Source organism: Bufo gargarizans, chromosome 9 (genome assembly GCF_014858855.1).
Source record: "Bufo gargarizans isolate SCDJY-AF-19 chromosome 9, ASM1485885v1, whole genome shotgun sequence".
Lineage (NCBI taxonomy): Eukaryota > Metazoa > Chordata > Amphibia > Anura > Bufonidae > Bufo > Bufo gargarizans.
The window spans coordinates 29,224,559-29,240,546 of record NC_058088.1 but is presented as its reverse complement, the minus strand read 5'-3'; positions in this window follow the sequence as shown (position 1 = coordinate 29,240,546).

The following is a 15,988-nucleotide window of genomic DNA, read 5'->3' as shown; positions in this document are numbered from 1 at the left end:
AAGTTCGTAAAAATAAGCAACTTTTTTCCACGATTTTATAAGGCTAGTGGTAACTTGACTAGATTATTTTGGTGGTAATTCTCACAGTTTTACACCTCAAAGTAAATTCCGGTAATAAGTTCTTATCAGTATATTGAGCTATAGACATGTACCATTCATTTATTTTGGTTTTCCAATTTGTCCGTAAAAAATGTTGGCTGTCCGTGATTTTGGGATAAGTTGTCTAGCAAAAAAGAAAAAATCTGGTCCAGGAGCGTTGCCTCGTTTTCTACTTTTTATATGTCCTGCTACCTATTGTTCTACTTTATTAAATGTCTTATTACTAATGTGAATCATTGGCTTGAATGTAATAACATTAATGTGTCTTGTTTCATTTTTGGAATTGAAGAATACTTATTTTATAGCAATATGAAACGTGTATGTTTTAACTTCCACGTTGAGTTCTTGCACTAGTTCTACACAATCTCCTGTATTTTACTACATTCGTACACATATGAAATTCTGCTGCTTGCCCTTGGAAACAGACAGCAGTTTATCTTCACTCCGCTGTCAGACCTGTGACCTGACAACCCTGAGTGTACAGGTATCTTCTAAGCTTTTGTATAACTAGTAATCAGCAGATTTTTGAATTTATATTTACCATGAATGGAGAAGTAAATATCATGTTACTCCAATTCAGTAAAAAAAAAAAAAACATTTCAAGTGTACTTGTCAAATCTCATGATGTCAGTTTTAATAAATACTTGCATTCCCAATGAAATAAAAACATTTGGGCATCTTTTCTTCGAAGCCAGTCAGTCCGGAGCGCAGCGGTGGGGGAGGACGTCCATGAAGAGGCTTGGCTGGGCAGGACTGGTGAGGAAAGGGTCAGTGGGGAGTGGGGGCGGGAGCGGAGGTGAGGCGCGAGTTGCTTGGGCGACGGGGGGCGTGGCCAGAGGAGAGAAGGAGGAAGAAGGCGGAAGTGAGTGCAGTCTGGCCAGGAGACGGAATCGGACGGACGGCAGCATGTCGGCGCCTGTACTGTCAGTTGAGGAGATGTTGGAGAGGTTGAGGAGAGAAGCGGAGGTGAGGGGGCCTGGCTGGCTGCAGGAGCAGGTTGGTGCCTGCATAGTTTCACCTGCTCCTGTGGCTTCCCCTAATGTTCGGGCTGCCCGGCCGCGGCGTGGTATTCCGCCGGCGTGCCTAAGCCCTGAAGTCACCCCCCGGGCCCGGCGCCGAGTAGGGAGCCCCTCTGTGGACCCTCGGCGGCGGGGAGCGGCCGCTAGGGCTTCCGCGAGCCGCTCCCGCCGTGGGAGGAATCCCGTTACGCGGCGGGGCCCTGTGAGGAGTGGGACGCCCCTTCACCCGCTCCCTGCGGCTGTGCAGCAGGATTCGGGACCGGGTACGGTGGACCGGCCCAGTCCCTCCTTTAGCGGGCGGTCCACTCGGCTGTTTGATGAGGATCAGGTCCCTCGGACTGCGATGGTGGAGGACGAATACCGGCGCAGGTCCAGAGAAGATTTGAGCAGCGTGGAAGAAGGTCCCCTTGCAGTGGCGGAGGCCGCGGTCTCGTCCCGGTGTCCGGCCAGTGTGGTGCAGAGGGTCGTGCAAGTGGTCCAGGAGGAGCAGCCGTCGACGTCCAGGAGCTATGATGGAGCAGTGTCCGTGCGGCAGGAGTCAGGACCTTCGGCAGCGGGAGTCACAGCGCCCGTGGTGCCTGGTGAGATTGCTTGGGGCTCCATGTTAGGGCAGGGTCTCCCGGTGGGTGGGGGGGGACCATGGGGGAGTTTGGTAAGGGTTTGGGGCAGTTGTTGGGGGGATTGGCGGGATGGTTGTCAGGTATGGGAGCTGGTGGGGGGTCTCCGGCGCCTGGGTGGGGAGTGGTGCCGGGGTCAGGGGTTGGTGCGCGGGGGGTTGCGGCGGGTTGGGGTCAGTGTCTGTGGAGACGCAGGCGGGTGGAGAAGGGGAGGGGCAGAGGTTAGATGATAGGGCTCGTGGTGAGGTGTATGTGTGCTTTGAGGGGCCGCTGGGGGCTCATTTGAAGCAAGAGGTGAGGGAAAAGATTTGGAAAGGGGAGTACGTGGAGATATTCTCGCTGCTCCCGTTAGAAAGGTTTAATTTGGATAGGGGTAAGAAGGACGAAGGAAAAAAGGAGGAGGAGGAGAAGCGGCGGCACCGTTTGATCCCACGTACTTTTGCTAATTGGCTTCAGGCGTTTGCCATATTAGCAAGTGTCATTGGGGAAAGGGCTCCGGAATGTTGTTCGGCGCTTTTTTGCTACCAGGACGCTATTGGGGAGGCGTATAGAGTTTATGGGGGGGTGGGCTGGCTCAGGTACGATGAGCAGTTCCGGCAGCGTAAGGCGGTGAGGCCTGATATCCGGTGGGATCATAAGGATATTGGGTTGTGGTTGAGGGTGACGGCGCCTCCTAGGGCTGGGCAGTCCTTTCGGGGGGAGTCCGGGGGATCTTCCCCGGGGGCGTTGGCAGCGGCATCGGCAAAAGGGTTGTATTTCCTTTTCAACGAAGGAAATTGCAGATTTGGGGCCAAGTGCAAGTTTAAGCACGAGTGCACGGGGTGTGGGGGAGCCCATGGAGCTAACCGTTGTTTCAAAGGGGGACGGAATAAGGGGGGGATGGTTCTGGAAAAGGGACGGACGCCGGTGCGGGTGGAAGAGATGCAGGGGTTCCTAGATAGATACCCGGATCGGGTTGCGGCTGGTTTGTTGGGGGATGGTTTCAGGGTTGGTTTTTGGATTCCATCGGTTGTTACGGCGGGGCCTGTGGTTCATAAGAATCTCAGGTCTGCGCTTGTTCATGCGGATGTGGTGACGGAGAAGTTGAGGAAGGAAGTGGAGTTGGGGCGGATGGCGGGTCCGTTTAAAGAGCCGCCGATTGGGGGGTTGAGGGTGTCTCCGCTGGGGGTAGTGCCGAAGAAAGAGCCGAACAAGTTTTGGCTCATTCATCATTTGTCTTACCCGAAAGGGGCGTCTGTCAATGATGGTATAGATCCTGATCTTTGTTCGGTGGTCTACACCTCATTTGATGCGGCTGTGAAGTGGGTGAGGCGGTTGGGGCGGGGGGCATTGATGGCTAAGGTTGATGTGGAGGCGGCTTTTCGCCTGCTTCCAGTACACGTGGAGAGCATGGGATTATTGGGTTGTTTTTGGGATGGGGAATATTTTGTGGATAGGTGCTTGCCGATGGGCTGCTCTCTTTCGTGTGCATATTTTGAGACCTTTAGCTCCTTTTTGGAATGGGTAGTGGTGGAAGTTTCCGGTTGTTCATCCGTTATCCATTATTTAGACGATTTTTTATGTTTAGGGCCGGGGAATTCACGGGTTTGTTCTTTGTTGCTGCATACAGTGCAGTCGGTTTTTGCGCGATTTGGGGTTCCATTGGCGCAGGAGAAGACGTTGGGTCCGGTGACGGAATTGTGTTTTTTGGGGATTGTGATAGATACGGAACTGATGGAGTGTAGGCTTCCCCAGGATAAGTTGGTGGATTTGCGTCAGGAGATTGATAGGGCCATTGGGAGGGAGAAGATTAGGTTGCGGGAGTTGCAGTCATTGTTAGGTAAATTGAATTTTGCGTGTCAAATTATGCCTATGGGTAGAATTTTTTGTAGGAGATTGGCCGCGGCTACGGCGGGGGTGTCGGTGCCGTATCATTTTATCAGGTTACGGAAAGAGTTAAAAGGGGATCTGAGGGTGTGGGCAGAGTTTTTGGGTCAGTACAATGGTAGGTCTTTGGTGATGGCGGAGTTGTGTGATAGCGTGGATTTTGAGTTATATACAGACGCGTCCGGGGGGGGGGTGGGTTTTGTTGCCTATTGCCAGGGACAATGGTGTGCGGGTGTGTGGCCAGAGTCGTGGGTAAGTCGTGGGTGGGTAAGAAACTTGGCCTTGTTGGAACTTTTTCCCATTGTGATGGCGGTGGTGTTGTGGGGCGAGAAATTGGAGAACAGGAAGGTGCGCTTTCATTGTGACAATTTGGGGGTGGTTCAGGCTATCAACAGTTTGCCCGCATCTTCCCCGCCGGTGGTTAGGCTGTTACAGTTTTTGGTATTGCGGTGTTTGTCGATTAACGTGTGGTTGGTGGCGGAACATGTGGCTGGAGTGGCTAATTCAGTGGCGGATTCTCTTTCTCGTTTGCAGTGGGAGCGGTTCCGGCTTCTTGCGCCAGAAGCGGAGGCGGAGGGTCTGGAGTGTCCGGCGTGGCTGTGGGCGATCCTGGAGGAGAAGTGATGGGGTTGTTGAGGGATTCGTTGAGTCCGGGTACTTGGAGGGAGTATGGTAAGGCGTGGACGACCTGGGAGGCGTGGAATGGGACTTGGGGAGCTGGCGGAGTGGATGGTGAGGTGCGGTTGTTGATGTTGTTGGGGCAGTTGAAGAGTGAGGGGTGGTCGGTGTCCAAGGTGAATCATCTTGTTTCAGGTATAGCGTTTGGTTTTAAGTGGCGGGGGCTACCTGATTTGACTAAGAGTTTTTTGGTGTGACAGGTTTTGAAGGGTTGGCGTAGGGGTGCGGGCAGGGTGCCGGATTGTCGGAGGCCGGTGTCTTTTGAGTTGTTGGTGCAAATGGGGGATGGGTTGAGTGGTGTTTGTAGTTCGGGGTGGGAGCTAGGGCTGTTTAAGGCGGCATTTGCTTTGGCGTTCTTTGGGGGAGTTGGTGTGTGAGAGTGTCAGGAGAGCGGGGGGCCTTAGGAGCGAGGATGTTGAGTGGGCGGGGGATAGGTTGCATATTCGGATTCGCAGGTCGAAAACGGATCAGGAGGGTAGGGGGCTGCGTTTTACGTTGTTTGCAGTGCCGGGGTGTAGTATGTGCCCGGTGAGGTGTGCGGAATCGTATGGCACGAGGCTGCAGAGGGACGATGTCCCGTTTCTGAGGCATGAGGATGGTTCCTTTTTGTCTAGGTTTCAGTTTCTGGCGGTCTTTAGAAAATGTTTGAAGGTTTTGTGGGTGCCGGTCAAGGATTATTCTGGGCATTCATTCAGAATTGGCGCGGCAACTGAGGCAGCCAGGTTGGGCGCCAGTGAGGAGGTGATTAGGCGGATTGGGCGTTGGGAGTCGGTTCGCTTTAAATCGTATGTGCGGCCTGCATTGTTGTAGTGTAAGGATGTGGGAGGTGATGTTGATTTTGTCCCTTTTGTGTTCACAGGTCGGATGATGGCGGCGTTGGTGTGGATTTTGGGGCACTCCTATGTGTTCTGGGGTGCGATCAGAGCGGATGTGAGGCCGAGTGGGCGGCAGTTGGGTGTGAGTCCAGAGTTGGCTACGGTCAGGTGGTTAGGCGTTAGAGGTATGTTGTGGGGCGGAGTGTTGAGGGAGGTGCATCGTTTCGTTTGCACGTGGGGGGGAATGATTTAGGGAAGCGTCCGTTTAGGGAATTGGTTCGGGATGTCAAGTTTGACTTACTCAGGATTTGGGCGTTGTTTCCAGGGGTTATCATTGTCTGGTCTGATATTGTGCCGCGGAAGGTGTGGAGAGGTGCGAGGTCAGTAGAGAGCCTGAATAAGGCCTCATGCACACGACAGTTTTTTTTCTTGGTCCGAAAAAACGGGGTCCGTGGGTCCGTGATCCGTGACCGTTTTTTCGTCCGTGGGTCTTCCTTGATTTTTGGAGGATCCACGGACATGAAAAAAAAGTCGTTTTGGCGTCCGCCTGGCCGTGCGGAGCCAAACGGATCCGTCCTGAATTACAATGCAAGTCAATGGGGACGGATCCGTTTGAAAATTGAGCCACAGTGTGTCATCTTTAAACGGATCCGTCCCCATTGACTTACATTATAAGTCTGGACGGATCCGCTTGCCTCCGCACGGCCAGGCGGACACCCGAACATAACTTGAAGCGTCCCCATCACCATGGGAACGCCTCTACGTTAGAATATACTGTCGGATATGAGCTACTTCGTGAAACTCATTTCCGACAGTATATTCTAACACAGAGGCGTTCCCATGGTGATGGGGATGCTTCAGGTTAGAATACACTGCAAACTTGGTACAAGACTGCCCCCTGCTGCCTGGCACCACCCGATCTCTTACAGGGGGATATGATAGCACAATTAACCTCTTCAGGTGCGGCACCTAAAGGGGTTAATTGTACTATCATATTCTCCTGTAAGAGATCAGGGCTGCCAGGCAGCAGGGGGCAGACCCCCCCCTCCCCAGTTTGAATATCGTTGGTGGCACAGTGTGTGCCCATCGCCCCCCCCCCCCTTCCTCCCTCTATAGTTAAAAATCGTTGGTGGCACAGTGTGTGCCCATCGCCCCCCTTCCTCCCTCTATATTTAAAAATCGTTGGTGGCACAGTGTGTGCCCATCGCCCCCCCTTCCTCCCTCTATAGTTAAAAATCGTTGGTGGCACAGTGTGTGCCCATCGCCCCCCTCCATCTTCCCCCCCCCCCCCCCCATCATTGGTGGCAGCGGAGTTCCGATCGGAGTCCCAGTTTAATCGCTGGGGCTCCGATCGGTAACCATGGCAACCAGGAAGCTACTGCATCCCTGGTTGCCATGGTTACTTAGCAATAGTACAATTGTAGAAGATTCATACTTACCTGCCTGCTGCTGCGATGTCTGTGACCGGCCGGGAGCTCCACCTACTGGTAAGTGAAAGGTCTGTGCGGTGCATTGCTAAAGAACGGTCACTTACCAGTAGGAGGAGCTCCCGGCCGGTCACAGACATCGCAGCAGCAAGCAGGTAAGTATGAATCTTCTACTATTGTACTATTGCTAAGTAACCATGACAACCAGGGCTGCAGTAGCTTCCTGGTTGCCATGGTTACCGATCGGAGCCCCAGCGATTAAACTGGGACTCCGATCGGAACTCCGCTGCCACCAATGATGGGAGGGGGGGGAATATGGAGGGGGGCGATGGTGGGCGCACACTGTGCCACCAACGATTTTTAACTATAGAGGGAGGAAGGGGGGGGCGATGGGCACACACTGTGCCACCAACGATTTTTAACTATAGAGGGAGGAAGGGGGGGGCCATGGGCACACACTGTGCCACCAACGATATTCAAACTGGGGAGGGGGGGGTCTGCCCCCTGCTGCCTGGCAGCCCTGATCTCTTACAGGAGAATATGATAGTACAATTAACCCCTTTAGGTGCCGCACCTGAAGAGGTTAATTGTGCTATCATATCCCCCTGTAAGAGATCGGGTGGTGCCAAGCAGCAGGGGGCAGTCTTGTACCAAGTTTGCAGTGTATTCTAACTAGAAGCGTCCCCATCACCATGGGAACGCTTCTGTGTTAGAATATACTGTCGGAAATGAGTTTTCACGAAGTGAAAACTTAGATCAGAAAAAGCTTTTATGCAGACGGATCTTCGGATCCGTCTGTATGAAAGCAACCTACGGCCACGGATCACGGACACGGATGCCAATCTTGTGTGCATCCGTGTTCTTTCACGGACCCATTGACTTGAATGGGTCCGTGAACCGTTGTCCGTCAAAAAAATAGGACAGGTCCTATTTTTTTGACGGACAGGATACACGGATCACGGCCTCGGCTGCAAAACGGTGCATTTTCCAATTTTTCCACGGACCCATTGAAAGTCAATGGGTCCGCGAAAAAAAACGGAAAACGGCACAACGGCCACGGATGCACACAACGGTCGTGTGCATGAGGCCTAAGGCTAGGATAAAGGTAAACAGAGCGGTGGGCCGTTTTATGGCGAGGAATGGTGGTGTGGTGGTGCGGCATGAGGTATTGGAGAAGGGTGAGGGTGCGTTTTGGAGAGCAGATGGGGTGCACCTGAATGCGGTGGGTACGGATTTGTGGGCTCTGGGGCTCCAGAGTGGAGTGGAGATAGCTTTGCGGATGTGGAGGGACGCGCAGGGTTGAGGTAGTCAAGCTGCGCGTTCTTGGAGGCGGGGGAGGTCCTTGAAGTGGTGAAATATGGTGGTACCTGAGGATGGGAGGGCCCCGCGGGAGGGGCTGGACTCTCATTGAGGAGCTGATAGGAACTAATTACGCGTCCATCAGTTGCTGCCTCCGAGCTCGGTTCAACGGCTGGGGGCAAGATGGAGACGCAGGTGTTCCAGTGTTTATAAAGTTATTGGGGCTTCTAGGACCTCCCTCGTCAGGGGTTAACTCATGTTATATTTGTTGTATTTATTTAATAAACGGCTGCTGTGGCCGATTAAATCCAAGCAGTGGTGTGGTGTGTTTATTTATATGGGTTAGGGTGAGGGGTGGAGGTTATGGGATGGGTAGGCTTATAGGACTGAACGAATAGCCAATGCCTGCTTCAAGTCAGTCCGGACAAGGAGCGCAGCGGTGGGGGAGGACGTCCATGAAGAGGCTTGGCTGGGCAGGACTGGTGAGGAAAGGGTCAGTGGGGAGTGGGGGCGGGAGCGGAGGTGAGGCGCGAGTTGCTTGGGCGACGGGGGGCGTGGCCAGAGGAGAGAAGGAGGAAGAAGGCGGAAGTGAGTGCAGTCTGGCCAGGAGACGGAATCGCCCACCCGCCCGACCCTATTGGAAGAGGTGGTTGTGAGGTTGGGGTTGTTATATGTCGCGGCAGTCGTGGAGGCGGGGGAGGTCCTTGAAGTGGTGAAATATGGTGGTACCTGAGGATGAGAGGGCCCCGCGGGAGGGGCTGGACTCTCATTGAGGAGCTGATAGGAACTAATTACGCGTCCATCAGTTGCTGCCTCCGAGCTCGGTTCAACGGCTGGGGGCAAGATGGAGACGCAGGTGTTCCAGTGTTTATAAAGTTATAGGGGCTTCTAGGACCTCCCTCGTCAGGGGTTAACTCATGTTATATTTATGTTGTATTTATTTAATAAACGGCTGCTGTGGCCGATTAAATCCAAGCAGTGGTGTGGTGTGTTTATTTATATGGGTTAGGGTGAGGGGTGGAGGTTATGGGATGGGTAGGCTTATAGGACTGAACGAATAGCCAATGCCTGCTTCATGCACTGTGCTATTTCCCTGTTATTCCTCCTAGTTATGTACAAATAAATTGACAACTGGGCATAAGGGTGTATCAATCTGATCATGGCCAGTGCTGACACTGTTTGGACTTGCTCCATTCATAGGCCTCCTATGCACCCGTGGCCGTTGTTCAATTTTCAGTGATTTTCTGCGGACCCATTGACTTTCAATGGGTCCGTTGAAAACTCGGAAAATGCACCGTTTGTCATCCGCCTCCGTGATCCGTGTATCCTGTCAAAAAAATATGACCTGTCCTAATTTTTTGACGGACAACGGTTTACGAACCCATTCATGTCAATGGGTCCGTGAAAAAACACGGATGCACACAAGATTGGCATCAGTGTCCGTGATCCGTGGCCGTAGGTTACTTTCATACAGACGGATCCCAAGATCCGTCTGCATAAAAGCTTTTTCAGAGCTGAGTTTTCACTTCGTGAAAACTCAGATCCGACAGTATATTCTAACACAGAGGCGTTCCCATGGTGATGGAGACGCTTCTAGTTAGAATATACTACGTACTGTGTACATGACTGCCCCCTGCTGCTTGGCAGCACCCGATCTCTTACAGGGGGCTGTGATCCGTGCATTTAACCCATCAGGTGCGGCACCTGAAGGGGTTAATTGTGCGTATCATAGCCCCCTGTAAGAGATCAGGGGCTGCCAGGCAGCAGGGGGCAGACCCCCCTCCCTTCCCAGTTTCAATTTCATTGGTGGCCAGTGCGGCCCCCCCTCCCTCCCTCTATTGTATTTATATCATTGGTGGTACAGTATGCGGCCTCCCCCCCGATCATTGGTGGCAGCGGAGAGTTCCGATCGGAGTCCCAGTTTAATCGCTGGGGCTCCGATCGGTAACCATGGCAACCAGGACGCTGGACGCTACTGCAGTCCTGGTTGCCATGGTTACTTAGCAATATTAGAAGCATCATACTTACCTGCTGGCTGCTGCGCTGTCTGTGACCGCCCGGGAGCTCCTCCTACTGGTAAGTGACAGATCATTAAGCAATGCGCCGCACAGACCTGTCACTTACCAGTAGGAGAAGCTCCTGGCCGGTCACAGACAGCGCAGCAGCCAGCAGGTAAGTATGATGCTTCTAATATTGCTAAGTAACCATGGCAACCAGGACTGCAGTAGCGTCCTGGTTGCCATGGTTACCGATCGGAGCCCCAGTGATTAAACTGGGACTCCGATCGGAACTCTCCGCTGCCACCAATGATCGGGGTGGGGGGGGGAGGCCGCACACTGTGCCACCAATGATATAAATACAATAGAGGGGGGGCCGCACACTGTGCCACCAATGATAATACAATAGAGGGAGGGAGAGGGGGCCGGGGGGGGCCGCACACTGGCCACCAATGATAATACAATAGAGGGAGGGAGGGGGGGCCGCACACTGGCCACCAATGATATTCAAATTGGGGAGGGAGGGGGCTCCCCCCCCCTGCTGCCTGGCAGCCCCTGATCTCTTACAGGGGGATATGATACGCACAATTAACCCCTTCAGGTGAGGCACCTGAGGGGTTAATTGTGCGGATCACAGCCCCCTGTAAGAGATCGGGTGCTGCCAGGCAGCAGGGGGCAGTCATGTACACAGTTCGTGGTATATTCTAACTAGAAGTGTCCCCATCACCATGGGAACGCCTCTGTGTTAGAACATACTGTCGGATATGAGTTTTCACGATGTAACTCAAATCCGATGGTATATTCTAACATAGAGGCGTTCCCATGGTGATGGGGATGCTTCAAGTTAAAATATACCATCGGATTGGAGAAAACTCTGATCTGATGGTATAAAAGGGACTCCTGACTTTACATTGAAAGTCAATGGGGACGGATCCGTTTGAAATTGCACCATATTGTGTCAACGTCAAACGGATCCGTCCCCATTGACTTGCATTGTAATTCAGGACGAATTCGTTTGGCTCCGCACGGACAGACGGACACCAAAACTTTTTTTTTCATGTCCGTGGATCCTCCAAAAATCAAGGAAGACCCACAGACGAAAAAACGGTCACGGCCCTACGGACCCCGTTTTTGCGGACCTTAAAAAAAACGGTTGTGTGCATGAGGCCATAAGAAAATGTTAACACCTAGTTTTCAGGTGATTAATACAGTAGAATGGGGTTTCACTGTGGATTCTGGGACAGGAGTGCTAAATGATTTACGAAAAAGTAGCAGTGATGTACAGTTATATCATATAAAAGCAAACAAACTAAAGAAACAAGATGGTGGATAACAAAGAGATAAAGTTGTGTGCACAAAAGACGTCTTGTTTAGAGCTTACCCTCTGTGAATAGTCTTAAAGTGGAACGACTTAATCGACTCTTCCATACACAAACGTCACAAAACAAAGTTTGAAGAAGACAGTTTCCATTTAAGTGCAGAATTGCCTTAAAGGGGTTGTCCCACCATAAGGAACTTATCCCCTAACCAACTGTCTATGCAATGAGGGCCCAACTGTTGGGACCCCACTGATTACAAGACTAAGGTGCAACTCTGTGGGACTGCCGAGGATAGTCAAGCACTGTATTCAGCTTCTCTTTAGCAGTCCATAGAGTTGAATAGCGTGGCAGCAAGCATTCGTGACTACCGCTCCATTCACTCCAGTAATTCTGCTGCCTCGTTCTTGTGATAGTTAGGGGTCCCAATGTTCGTACAGTCAGATAATTATCCCCTATTCTGTCAATAGTGGATAAGTTCTTTCAGTGCAACAACTCCTTGTAGTGTTTCAGGACCAGATCCCTACTATGTAATTAGGAAAAATATTCTGCAGTTTTCAAACCAGCACCTGGATCTAAATATTTTTGTAATTGCATGTAATTTAAATTTAGTGTTGCCAGTGAGCTATTCAATAAAAATGTATCTGTATAGCGCCACCTGCTGTTTGTCCATTTTCTAAATTCTCTGTCCAGCTCTCTGATGATGACATACAAGCTCAGTTCTATCTTTCAACTGCCACCAGCTGCAGCAGAAAGGACACTGGGAAAGGACCCCCCCCCCCCCCCCCCGAACTACCAGCCTGAAATAAATCTAGCAGAACAATTGGAGCAATTATTGGGGGATCTCTAGATCCATGTGGATGCCGATACTGACAGTACAATAAGATTTTCAGGAAGGCCCCATTTAGTTGTATATAAGGAAAACATAGGACACGAGTAATGGTCCTTGTGTACATCCCAGGTGGCTGAAAAGAATGTTTTTTATTGGGGGTGTACACATACATATTGTGAGAAGAGGAAACGCTGATATCATGGAAATACACAGAAGCTGTCGGGGGGGGGGGACGTGGCCTTCACATGTAAGAGACCACAGCATTCCTGTGTTGTGCAAGTCTTACAATAAGGTTTTGTTTGTAAAGATGGCTTTCTGACCGTCAGTGTACTTACATTTGAAATTGAATGCCCTTCCTGGAGTTCCCTTTTACTTACTGTTATAAGGCAAGGCGACCCTGGTGGCCAATATCTGATCTCTACGTTTTCAGCCCATGTTGCCCAAAGTGCCAATACCATAGCTTATGAATGGCTTTTAGGCTGGGACTACACAGCAAACGCAACACCAGTTGCGCGACCAAAGATAACTGAATGGCATTGCAGTATGACCATGACCCCAGTAGCACAAAATATCCAGCACAGTTGTATTTTATGTGAATGTGGGGTCGGAGAAACTTGCAGACACCCTGTGCCCCATTCACTTTAATGGCTGCAAAAAGGCCATAAACCCAACAGGAAAATTTCCTGGTGGGCCGCCCAAGCCGTCCTCAGTGCTGCTGGCTGGGTACATAAAAATCTGATGATCTCAGCGTCAATTTAATGCTGGGAGCATATGTTCAACTACTAAGCCCCCTGCTCCATATCTTAATTAGAGACAACTGGAGGTGGAGGAGGACAGAACATGGCAGCTTTTGCTGGCCACCATAGAAGGTCAGCATCCGGGGAGGTATTTTGTGTTGCACTGCGATCTTTGGTTCTGCTAGGACAGTATTTTGTGGTGAACTATGGCATAGCTTACCTTGTCTACTTGGTTGCTCCTTCTTCTGTCAATATGGATCAGACCACAACTTAAATGGAGCTAAACCACAAATGGACACCCGCCGCAGCTCCAAGCAGCATCAGTCTAGACACTGCACCAAGAAGGGACATGTCCCTTCTTGGTGCTGTCATGGCTTTAAACTGCTAGCCATAACTTTTCCAAAGACAGGTGCACTCTGCGGTCTTACTAAACCCTCATACTGATGTTACATTTGAGAGATTAGCCAACATGTCCTACTGTGGAGGACATGTCTGAGACCGAGCACCGCGCCAAGGTTTCTCAAGTAGCTCGGGACCTAACGCTAAACCTACCTGTGCCGTATGGGCAATACCAGGAGCCAGTGGGCAAATTACAGAAGAGCAAGGTCTGACTCACAGCAAACTCCCAGTTACCTCCAGCATGTAGCCATGCTTACAATGGGATGAGGGAGAAAGCTCTGAACCCAACCCAAGACTGTGTAGGATGTCTATTGTGGTACTTGTGGTCCGCTGTGGGTATCCTCCAATGTATGCATTTTTGCTGGGGATTGCCATTTTAGCAGCGGACTTCCTGCTTTTTAATACCACGCCAATTTGTAGTTTATATTTAAACTGCCAGCCCACTAGCTGCAGTGCTACCTTCCAGTAACAACAATAGGAGGCACACACGGCAGCTGGCACATTTTGCCATGTTAAAACTGAAGGTACATGAGAGCAGTGAGAGTTCAATTCATTAGCATAGATCAGGCTACACCCAAATACATAAGTATGCATTGATTCAATAAGTCCTGAAAGATTTAATTTACAAAATGTTGATATAGTGCAGGTGTGTTTTTAATACCAAAGGGAATGACCAGATACTTGTTGAGCCAACCAATGCAGTCTTCCATTCATCCTTTCCTTGATATGAATCAGTAGGCAGGCAGAGATCCAGTCTGATGAGGAAACGGGCACCTCTATTCCAATCTTTTACTATGATTTTGTGGAGACTCGAACTATGATTTATGCCATTATTTACAGTTATACTGTTTTATAATGTAACTACATTTTAGGGTCCATTCACACGTCCGTTGTTTCTTTCCTGATCTGTTCCGTTTTTTGCGGAACAGATCTGGACCCATTCATTTTCAATGGGTCCTGAAAAAAATCGGACAGCACAATGTCTGATATTTTTTCAGAACCCATTGCAAATGAATAGGTCCAGATCTGTTCCGCAAAAAACGGAACAGATCAGGAAAGAAAAAACGGACGTGTGAATGGACCCTTAGATGTTTATTGTTCACTCGCACCGTTTTCTGCTGTGCTGTGGAAAGGGTTAATACACAGCCAGCTAATACTGAGAGACTTTGGGACTTTCCAGCCTGTGAGCTGAAAAGCTAGTAATTTTCCAAAGTTATCACAAGGGATTATGCAGAGCTAAGTTTTGGAGTGAAAAAACAGACACAGTGAACTTTTGACTATCTGGTTTAGCTCTTTCAGATGGCTGTTTACCTCTGGAAATTGTTTAGTCATTCCCATTGATTTGTATTGACACTGAATACAGGTCTATAGCAGAATGGAATTGCAATACTGTTTCTTCTAGGGTCCATTCACACACCCGCAAATGGGTCCGCATCCATTCCGCAATATCGGGAACGGGTGTGGACCCATTAATTCTCAATAGGGCACAAATGGATGCAGAGAACACACTATGTGCTCTCCGCATCCGCATTTCGGGAGCGCCCCCCCTTCCCCCCAAACTTCCGGGCCGCGGCTCCGCAAAAAATAGAACATGTCCTATTCTTGTCCGCAGTTCTATGGGGGGTGCCGGACAGGTGTATTGCGGATCTGCAATACACTACGGACGTGCGAATGGACCCTAAAGTTGTGCTTCTCCAGCTAACCCCTCCCACTAGAAGGATCAGTTGGAAACTGTATAAATGTAGAGCAGTCAGATAGATTTTTCTGCGACTGTTGCGTCGCAGTAGCAGCATGTTGCAGTGCGACACCATAGACTGCCATTATAAAAATTGTTATGCGAGATTAGTGCAGTGTGCAAAATGTTGTCGTGTAGATGTAGCCTTAAGGGGGCAGGCAGGGTGTCAAAAGACAGACTTAAAAACCCCACCCCCAGGTCCTGCTAAGCCATGTCCCTGACCCAGTTAGGCCAAGCCCCCTCCTACTCTGCAGCCGATGGGCATTGAAAAAGTGAAGGTAAAAATCAATTTCTGTCAGCTGCAGGGTTGGGAGAGAGGGTGACTTTCTCCCTGCAGCTCACGCTCAGACAGCACAGTGCTGCTGTCTGAGAGTGAGCTGATCAAAAGAACATCCCTGTGTTCATCCAGGCCCTGCGCTGGACGGGGGACAGGGAGACTGAAAGCCGGACTGTCCGGCCTAAAACTGGACCTCTGGCCACCCTAGGTGCAGGCTGCTGTGGAGGTCACAGTTAAGTGGACGGTCCACTATGAAGGTCAGTGTTAACGGGCAGATTGCTGTAGAGGCCACTGTTAAGGAAATCACTGGTAAGGAGATGGGGTACTGTGGGGGTCACTAATAAAGGGGCAGCCGCTGTGGAGGTCACTGTTAAAGGGGTGGGCTGCTGTGGAGGTCACTGTTAAGGGCGCAGGAGGCTGTGGAGGTCACTGTTAAAAGGGCAGGCTGCTGTGGAAGTCACTGTTAAGGGGGCGGGATGCTGTGGAGGTTACTGTTAAAGGGACTGGCGCTGTTGAGGTCTCTGTTAAGGGGCGGGATGCTGTGAAGGTCACTGTTAAAGAGGCAGGCGAGGTGGAGATCTCTGTTAAGGGGGCAGGGAACGGTGGAGGTCCCAGTTAAAGGGACGGTCCGCTATGGAGGTCAGTGTTAAGGGGCGGGGTGCTGTGGAGGTTAGTGTTAAGGGGCGGGGTGCTGTGGAGGTCACATTTAAAGGGAATGCAGCTCTGTGGAGGTCACTGTTAAGGGGGTGAGTATTGTGGAAATTACTCTTAATGAAACGGGGTACTGTGGAGGTCACTAATAAAGGGGCGGGCCGATGTGGAAGTCACAGTTAAAGGGGCGGCGTACTGTAGATTTCACTGTTATAGTGGATACT